Here is an 11,035-nt window from a genome sequence, read left to right on the forward strand (position 1 = left end):
AATCTTTGGATAATCTTACGCATTATTTGATGTTGGATACGAGGTGACTTATAGATATATTTTTGATTTCTAGCTTTTAGGTAATCCTGCATATTATCCGACTTTGAATAAGAGATGGCTTACAGATATCCCTCCAATCGCTATCTTTCAGGTGTTCCTGCACATCATCCGACCTTGGATACAATATGACTTATAGATAATCCCTCAAATTATTAGTCTTTGGGTAATCCTACACATAATCGATCTTGGATATGAAACGGCTTATAGAGAACCCTTGGACGTATCAATTTCATAATATTCCATATTCGTCGGTAAGGATTTAGTTGCGACTTATGGATAACCTTGGAACTATTGATTTTTGGGAAATCTTGCACACTATCTGGTTAAGATGTTGTTGTGGCTTACGGATGACCTACAGGCTATCAAATCATAGGTGATCTTGCACACTATCCTATTTCAAATAATATGACTTATAGATGGCCCTCAAATTGTCAATTTCTAGGAAATCTTATATATCATTCATCCTTAGATAGCGACTTAAAGGCGTCCCTTCAAATCGTGTGCTCTCGATGCATTCAGATGCTAATTCATAAAATGATAAGATATCCTTGATGCCAGTATTTATGTCTTTCATGTCAACAGATATAAAATGATGATGATATCCTCAACGCCAGTGTTGTGTCTTGCGTGTCAATAGATATATTGAATCCTAATGATATCCTCGATGCCAGCATTGTCTCTTACATGTCAATAGATATATTGCATGCTGATGATATCCTCGACGCCAGCGTTGTGTCTTGCGCATCAACAGATATTGCATGATGATGATATCCTCGACGCCAGCGTTGTGTGTTGCATGTCAACAGATATTGCATGATGATGATATCCTCGACGCCAGCGTTGTGTCTTGCATGTCAAAAGATATATAATAATGATGATATCCTCAATGCCAGCGTTGTGTCTAGCGTATCAATAGATATTGAGTGATGATGATATCCTCGATGACAGTATTGTGTCTTACGTGTCAATAGATATATTGAATGCTGATGATATCCTTGATGCCAGCGTTGTGTCTAGCGCGTCAAAAGATATTGAATGATGATGATATCCTCGACGCCAGCGTTGTGTCTTGCATATTAACAGATATACTAAATGTTGATGATATCTTCGATGCCAACGTTGTGTCTAGCGTATCAATAGATATTGAATGACGATGATATGCAATGCCCTCTTGGCAATGACATGCAATGGTTCTTTCGGTAGATTAAAAACATTTTCTCCTGAAATCATTTGTCAGGGTCTTACTTTTCGCATGTACCTGTACTCAAGGTAGAAGGTTAGTAGACACAAAGTCGTTTTTGCTAGCGACTATTTTTTTTAGAAAAATTCTAAATACAATATTTTTAAAGAAGACAAGACACTTTTGTTTGTCCTCCATGATCTCAAGAAATGAGATGGACAATTCGAAAGGTCGTCAATAAATAGGTGTTGAGCCAGTTTTGGGGCTACCAAAAGTACCATTATTAAGCCTTATATGCTCTGTCATGGCTCCCGACTTGCTTGGGGTTTTTTCGAAAGAAACGCTCATTTTGTGTATCGATCCCTGCATCCACAAAAAATGATTAGTTTGAAAGAAACTACTCTGTGTTGACCTCCTACGATCCTTGATTTTCCCTCTCCATCTTTTAGGTATTTCATCTTGTTGGGACTTCCACCCCTGACTCCCCATCCTAATTGATGTCTAGGCAATCACTAAGTAAAAGATTTATACGGATTTTTTTCAAAGTACTCTTAATTTTTTAGAAAATAGTTTCGAGAACTCCTGCAAAACTTCGAAAAATCTCTGCCAGTCATGTAGTACTATCCAAATACCTCATAATTTGCTACATACCTTCTCATAAGTAGTACTAGCTTACAACTACCAACGAAAAGAGTCAAGGGGTAAGGTTACATAATAGACATGATCAACCTTAATCTGATATTATAACCCAATATTATCATACCTACTTATGCGGATTTCTCACCTCATACTTACTTACTCAAGCATATATTTAGACTTCCTTCAAATTCCTCAAACAACCATGAGTCTATAATCATAACTTACTCGCTAATATAGCCATTTTTCACATTAAAGCAACCAAAAAATCACCCAGACTAACAACTCTTTTTCTACCTTATACTAAAATAACTCACAAGGACGAATCGCCTCTTTACCCACTGCATCTCATGCAAACAGATTCAGCCATACATATATTAAACCAACAAAAGAACAACAAGTTGGACAACAAGTTGCTAGTGAATCGAAATAGGCCTCATATGGCTTCACTACACTTTGGTTTTGTATTTTGAACAAGAAAATGAGATGGATGACAAGACAACTATGCTAGTGAATCGAAAGAGCCCCACACGGCTTCACTAGACTTTAAATTTATTTTTTTTCAAAAACACCATGATAACAAGATTACATATTACAAGAGATAGGAAATTGACACATAATATTTAATGGTCTAAGAATACACATCTTACTCTGTATAAATAAAAATCTGAGTAAAATACTTCCCCCGTGGACTACCGTACCATCCACACGTGCTACTAGCTACCACATTAGTTTATCACTATAAAGGGGTAAATCATCCTCAAATATTGGTTATTCAACTGAAATATTCATTTACACCAAAAATCACCCTCACTCTGACTTCTAACTTTGTGACTTCACATCACTAACTTCTTGGTCTAATTTCATTACCGATAGGTCATGACAACAATACTCATGACAACAACACTTTAACTTATGCTACTATTCGGGGGGAAATACAGTTCCAACATTTTGCTATACACCGTCCACATCTGTATAAAGATTTTTGGGAGGGACTAGATGCACTTAATACCTTAAGCTAGAAAGAACGATTCCATCAGGATCAATTACATCAGAATCAACACATATTGAAGCACCAATAGACTCCTCTCGAGTCTTTGCACAATTTTTTTTCTTATATGACACAATCGGAAAAGACTATATCATGTAGATTCTAAACTTTTTGCACTTGAATCACCCCAATAATGGGACATGTCTGAGAACATTAGCGTAAGGAAAGAATTTGGGATGATTTTAACTTCATATGGGCGACACCATAGCACGAATGACAGTATGAAAGAGAAATATTTTGAATTTATTGCACGAACTGGAACATGAAGAAAGAGAGACATTCCTAACTGCCTAGTAGCCTCCTGCTTATAATTGTGGCACGCTACGCACCCATAAACAAGATTCTACCCGATGTGGTTTTGCAGACACCCTGGGACCATGAACCACACTCTGATACCAAGTTTGTCACGACTCGAACTAGGGCCCTAGCCGTGATGAGCGTTCCGACCTATAAAGGCCCGAAACACCCCTATTTTTCTGATAATCATGCACATAACTCATATGATAAAAGAAATACGGAAGATAAATAATATTACGGAAACACTGTCAAGAATCATATGAAATCAATAACAGGGATTAATGTCCCACAATCTCAACACAACATCTCTATAACGTTTGCGAAATCTCTACTACATGACTGAAATAAATAACTATATGAAAATTGGGATAAGCCCCCCAGTAGATCCAAAACTAATAAATGATAAATGAAACTGCCAGATATCAGGCCTTCTGAAATATAGAAGGCTCACCAAGTGACTTTGCAAATCTATCTGAGGAATCTACTAATTTTTTGGACCCCTATATTGTGCCTCCGAACCTGGGAGGGAAGGGGATTAATACAAAAGTACTGGTACGCAGAGATATCAAAACAAAACATAATATTTTTACAAAATATAGTTGAGAGCCATTATAAAGCAGTTTCATATCAAATCATTTAAAAACACATGGGCGTAATGTAATTGTTTTTAACAACAATGTAATGCAACTGAGCTAGGTGGAATACCCTACATATCACATTTACACCAACTGTCAAACCTCGATTTCCATTGAGATTAGAGTAGAAGTGAAGGGAAGACACACAAGATCACACAGCAGGGTGTCTCGACCCAATGGTAGTCTGCAAGATCATAAAGTAGGGCTCCTAACCATAGTCCCAACTTAGAAATGACATAAAGTCAGGTACGCAAGATCACAAAGCAGGGTACCAAATTCCCATGTTGGCAAATACCGTTTCCAGAGATGAGCCCTTACACTCAAACGCCTTCTTAGGCAATCCACCTATCTCATGTAAAATCAATGCATTTAAATTTTATCTGATTCAATCACATATCATATTCTATAGGGTATCGTCATACCCAACTTGCAAGCCATCAATATCACATCATTCTTCTCATTCAACCATTGTATTCAATATGTTTCAACACAAATAGCCCTCGCATTTTCTAGTCAAAATCATATCAATTCTCAAACTATTTCATGTCATGCTTTTCAAGATGTTTTCAAACAATTTACATTATCAAGAGAGAGATTCTATATAATTCATGCTCTCAAATTAACACCTTTTCGAAACACATGCATATATATATATATAATATTTCAAATCACTTCGAGAAAAGGCCTAAAGACCAAATCAGTATTATAGAAACGTTCAAAACATGATTATAATCGTAGTTTCAAAATCCCTATTGTAAGACATGAATTTAAATGCCCATGAGATTTTAGGATAACCCCACGTACCTCTATATGCGAAGATGATAGGTGTTTCTTAAAGCCTACGTTCTGGGGATTCCAAATATGCAATTAGTTTCAAAACTCCACGGTTGAATCTTGAGTTACTTGGGTTTTTATTTTGAAACCCTAAGGAGAGTTCATAAGCAATTTTGATTAATGAAGGTGTATTGTGGGGTATTTAGGGACTGAATTTCATGTTTATGGCTAAATAAGGGTGGGAAAAGGACCATTTTGCCCTAAAAACGGAGTGTTTAAGTCACTTGAGTAGTAATGTATGCTGCGCACACCTTATCGCATAATATAGGTTGTGCGGCGCACTCTTTATCGCATATATTAGGTTGTGCGTCGCACACCTTATGGCATAAGTTAGGGTGTGCGTCGCACACCTTATGCTGCACGACACACTCCACTTTACAAAGCCATAACTTCTTCCTCGGATGTTGGATTTTTACAAAATTGGTATTGTTGGAAGATAATTCGAAGGCCTTTCATTTGATATATAGTAGGCACTCTAATTCAATATATACATAGAGTAATGACCTATTGAAGTTGACCTAAATTTGACGCTTACTAAAACTCAATCGATGGAAAAACTTTCAACTCGTCCTTGAGTTAGGGGACCTCTATGATCTCAATTCATGCTCAAATAGATTTATACACCACATAGTTGATTAAAACACTATATTCACAATAGATTTATGGTTTTTGGAATGTGTACAAGTAGAAATGACAATTTACGCTCAAGTCTGAAAGTATAGGGTGTTATAAAAAATTATTAGGTTATTGGTTCGGTTTGATTTTTTATTATTGAGCTATTGGGTAAATCGATAACCCAATAAGAAAATATATATGACTTATTATATATTTATCTTTTATTTCTATAAATTAACAAACCTATTATTTCAATTATATAAACTCTTAATTTCTCCTAACAACATTTAGTTCAAACTTGATATTTTTGTAAATTTAAACACTTCATTTAGGATTTTTGTTGCAACTAAGATTCATTTTTTACATGTTAGTTACTACTATTTCTGTTTTATGAGTATTTTCTTATCGGTTAAATCGAAAACCAAATTGTTAAGGACAAAAAAACAAAAAAAATAATTTATTGGTTTGGTTATTAGTTTAGCATATTTAAAAACCAAAAATCAATAAATCTAACGATAATATGTAAAATCCAACCGAACCGACCGATGCATTCCCCTAGACACAAACGCTTTAATTACTTAACAAATTGTATGAGATGCACACATTTTGCATGACAAATTGCGATACAAGACTCGCATATATAAATTTATTTGAAATTTATATGATAGTCTAAGTATTTATTTGTGCAACACTCAAACTTAAAACAGATAAATATTTGCTGATGATGTCAAGTTGAAAACACATTTATGTATTATGTCAAAAGTATAATTCCTTTTTTGATCAATAGCTATAACATGTAACATGAGTGAATGTACTCTAATTTTAAGTTGATGAATTCACCTAACATTACTACAATTAGTAGAGTAATGAGCAAAATTAAATTCATTGCTATTTATTTATATTTTAAAAAAGCAAGGTGGAGTCAGAGAGCAATTATCATAATTAAAGAGGAGCTAAAGGTATAATTAAATTAGAAGCATGGAGTCTTTTGATAGAGTGTATTAAAAAATTAATAACAACAAGAACAATAAATTCAGTGTATTTCCACATAGTAGGGTCTGGAGAGAATAAGATGTACGCGGTCCATATCACTACCTCCGGAGAAGTAGCTCAATACAAGGAATAATAATCAAATCTGTGATAAAGCATGGAATGTATTGCATAAAAATTAATGCATCCATTAATTTATTGTGTATTAGTAGTCCCTTGTTTGATATATATCTTTTTATCTTATTTATAACTAATGCAAAAATTAGTTATATACTCTATTTTGTATTGAGGTGTGTATTACTAATATCTCAAAATTTATGACATTAGTAATGCAATGGATCTAATACATAAATTAACATGCTTAAAGTGGGCGTATTATGTAAAAAAAAATTATGTAATTCGTGTTATTTTTAATACATTGAATCAAATACTGTATAAAAGACAACAGCAACAACAACAACAACACCCAGTGTATTCCCACATAGTAAAGTCTGGGAGGTTAGTGTATGCAGATCATATCACTACTCAGGTGAAGTAGAGAGGATGTTTCCGATAGACTCCCAGCTTAGGATCATAATAATATACCAAACATAAAAGATAAATGCATATAAACTAATACGATACTCAAAATAAAACTAACAATATAACAAATATCAAAGAAAATATATATAAATTAGCACCGTATGAAAAAATAGCCAATCTACCAAGAAGTGTCAGCTTTGTGTTGGGTGGTTGGTAGTCAAGAAATTGTCAGCTTTCCCAAAAAGAAAAACCCCGATAAAGAAAGAAGTCCTTCCACTTTCACCATTGATTCAATGTTATTTTTAATACGTAGAATCAACTATTGCATAAGAAAATAGAAGCATAATTAATGCAAATATTATTAATATACCATATTTTATATTATTTTTATAAAATAATATAATATTTTATATTATTTTTATAAGAAAATACTCTAATTAATTTTGTTGAAATTATATATCTATATAATAAAGGAGGATAGTCTAGCCTAAAACTAAGACAAGTGTCATATTGAGAACTAACTATTTGAATTTTTACAACAAAAAACCATTATTTCATAACAAAAAGCTATTTTGTTGATTATTTAAGTATTTAATATTATTTCATATTTCATATTTAATAAATTACATTTCATATGTTTTTAATAATAGTATTACAAGAAAATAAATATGAATGATTTCATTACAATTGACTAAAAGAAATATTACAAGAAAAAATTATTTAAGAGAATAACCAATTAATAAATAGTAATTGATAAATTTATATAGAAAATATTGTAATCATTCTGAATAAAAAATACTAAATAAGGTGTCATCCCTCAAAATAATTAAGTTTGACCTATTTTTGTAAACAAATAAATGAATGAATATAAGAAAATCCGTAATTAGGATAACAATAATTGTTACCTTATTTGAGTTTTTAGCAAACTATAAAGATAATAATAATCAATTGACTATAAGTAAATTATAAATTTATAAGAAATATTTGAAAAATAAATTAGTAATTAGGAAAATAAATAATTGTTACCTTTTTAAAATTCTTTACAAAATTAAAAAGGTAATTTATATCAATTTAATGTAATCAATCTATAAAAACATGAGAAATTCATGGGATTGAATTTTCGAAATTATTAAGGTAATTAATATCAATTATTTTCGTATTTGAGCCTTTATACAATTGTAGATTAATTAAATATAATCAAGCTACAAAATTAGGACAGTTTTATGGTAAATAAATATATAATATTAATAATAATTTTTTGCTATCAAATTAATTATATTAAATTGAACTAGAAATTAGTTAATATTAACAATTACTTTAATAAAAAAATATATGAAAAGATTCGTAATTGATATGCATATATTGGTGAAAAAAACAACGAACGTTGACTACTACTTTAGCTATAAATGTATTTTAAAATTTATATACAACATTAAATTTAAGGAACTTGAGTCTATATATTATGATCATAAAATTGATTCTAATTAATTGAAATTAATTAGTTGATTGTATAGTTTTATTACAATAATTTCATGGATCATTTATTTAATAAAAATATATATAATTAATTGATTGATTTTGTGCAATATACATTGATTTTATTAATTCAAATGAAATGATTTTTAAATGATAAGTTTGGATTATAAAAATAAAGGTGATTATTGTATGACTTTAGCATTTCTTATGTATTAAAAAAGATTTATAGACAAAAAAATGTCATCCCTCAAAACAATTAAATTTGAACTATTTTTGTGAAACAATAAAAGATTGAATATAAGAAAATCCATAATTAAGAAAAGAAATAATTGTCACCTTATTTGTGTTTTTAGCAAATTTTAAAGATAATAATATAATCAAATTGTAAATTGATAAGAAATTTTTAAGAAATAAATCAGTAATTTGGAAAAGAAATAATCGTTACCTTTTTAAAATTCTTCCCAAAATTATAAAGGTAAGTAATATAGATTTGATATAACCAAACTATAAGAATATGTGAAATTCATGGGATTAAATTTTTGAAATTATAAAAGTAATTAATATCAATTGTTTCCAAATTTGAGTCCTTTATGAAATTGTAGATTAATTTAATATAATCAAGCTATAAAATTAGGATAGATTTATGGTAAATAAATATATAATATTAATAATAATTTTATTGTTATAAAATTAATTATATCAAATTGATATAGAAATTAGTTAATATTGACAATTATTTTAATAAAAAATATATTCAAATTTTCGTAATTGATATACATATATTGGTAAAAAAACAACGAACACCGACTACTACTTTAGCCATAAATATATTTTAAAATTTACAATATTAAATTTAAGGAACTTGAGTCTATATATTATGATTATAAAATTGATTCTAATTAATTGAAATTAGTTAGTTGATTGTGTAATTTTATTACAATTATGTCGTACATCATTTTTTATATAAAAATACATATAATTACTTAATTGATTTTGTGCAAGCTACTATGATCTTATTAATTCAAATGAAATAATTTGTAAATGGTAAGTTTGGATTATAAAAAGAAAGGAGATTATTGTATGCCTTTAGCATTTCTTATGTATTAAAAAAGATTTAGAGACAAAAAGTTGTCATCCCTCAAAACAATTAAATTTGAACTATTTTAGTAAAACAATAAAGGATTGAATATAATAAAATTCGTAATTTAGAAAAAAATAATTGTTACCTTATTTGAGATTTTAGCAAATTATAAAGATAATTAAATAATCAATTGACTATAATCAAATTATGAATTTATAAGAATTTTTTGAAAAATAAATCAGTAATTAGGAAAAAATAATCGTTACTTTTTAAAATTCTTCCCAAAATTAAAAAGGTAATTGATATCAATTTAATATAATCAATCTATAAAAAACATGAGAAATTCATTGGATTGAATTGCTGAAATTATAAAGGTAATTAATATCAATTGTTTTCATATTTGATCCCTTTATGTAATTGTAGATTAATTAACTACAATCAAGCTATAAAATTAGGACAAATTTATGGTAAATAAATATATAATATTAATAATAATTTTATTTTTATCAAATTAATTAGATTAAATTGAGTTAGAAATTAGTTAATATTAAGAATTATTTTAATAAAAAATATATGCAAAGTGTCGTTACTCATATACACATATTGTTTACAAAAACAACGAACACTGATTCTACTTTAGCCATAAATATATTTTAAAATTTACAACATTAAATTAAAAGAACTTGAGTCTATATATTATGATCATAAAATGTATTCTAATTAATTGACATTAATTAGTTGATTGTATTGTTTATTACAACAATTTTGTACATCATTTATTTAATAAAAATACACATAATTAATTTATTGATTTTGTGCAATCTACTATGATTTTATTAATTCAAATGAAATGATTTTTAAATGGTAAGTTTGGATTATAAAAATAAAGAAGATTATTATATGACTTTAGCATTTCTTATGTATTAAAAAAGATTTATAGACAAAAAGATGCCGTGCCTCAAAATAAATAAATTTGAACTATTTTAGTAAAACAATAAAAGATTGAATTTAAGAAAATCTGTAACTGAGAAAAAAATAATGGATACCTTATTTGTGTTTTTAGAAAATTATAAAGATAATTAAATAATCAATTAACTATAATCAAATTATAAATTTATAAGAAATTTTTGAGAAATAAATCAGCAATTAGGAAAAAAATAATTGTTACCTTTTAAAAATTCTTCACAAAATTATAAAGGTAATTAATATCAATTTGATATAATCAAACTATAAGAATATGACAAATTCATGGGATTAAATTCTGTAAATTATAAAGGTAATTAATATCATTTGTTTCTATATTTGAGTCCTTTATGTAATTGTAGATTAATTAAATATAATCAAGCTATAAAATTAGGAAAAATTTATGGTTAACAAATATATAATATTAATAATAATTGTATTGTTATCAAACTAATTAGATTAAATTGCGGTAAAAATTAGTTAATATGGAAAATTATTTTAAGAAAGAATATATCCAATATTCCATAATTGATATACATATATTGATAAAAAAAAACAACGAACATTGACTACTATTTTTGCCATAAATATATTTTGAAATTTACAACATTAAATTTAAGGAACTTTAGTCTATATATTATGATCATAAAATTTAATCTAATTAAGTAAAATTAATTAGTTGATTGTGTAGTCTT

Source organism: Capsicum annuum, chromosome 11, assembly GCF_002878395.1.
Source record: "Capsicum annuum cultivar UCD-10X-F1 chromosome 11, UCD10Xv1.1, whole genome shotgun sequence".
NCBI classification, from domain to species: domain Eukaryota; kingdom Viridiplantae; phylum Streptophyta; class Magnoliopsida; order Solanales; family Solanaceae; genus Capsicum; species Capsicum annuum.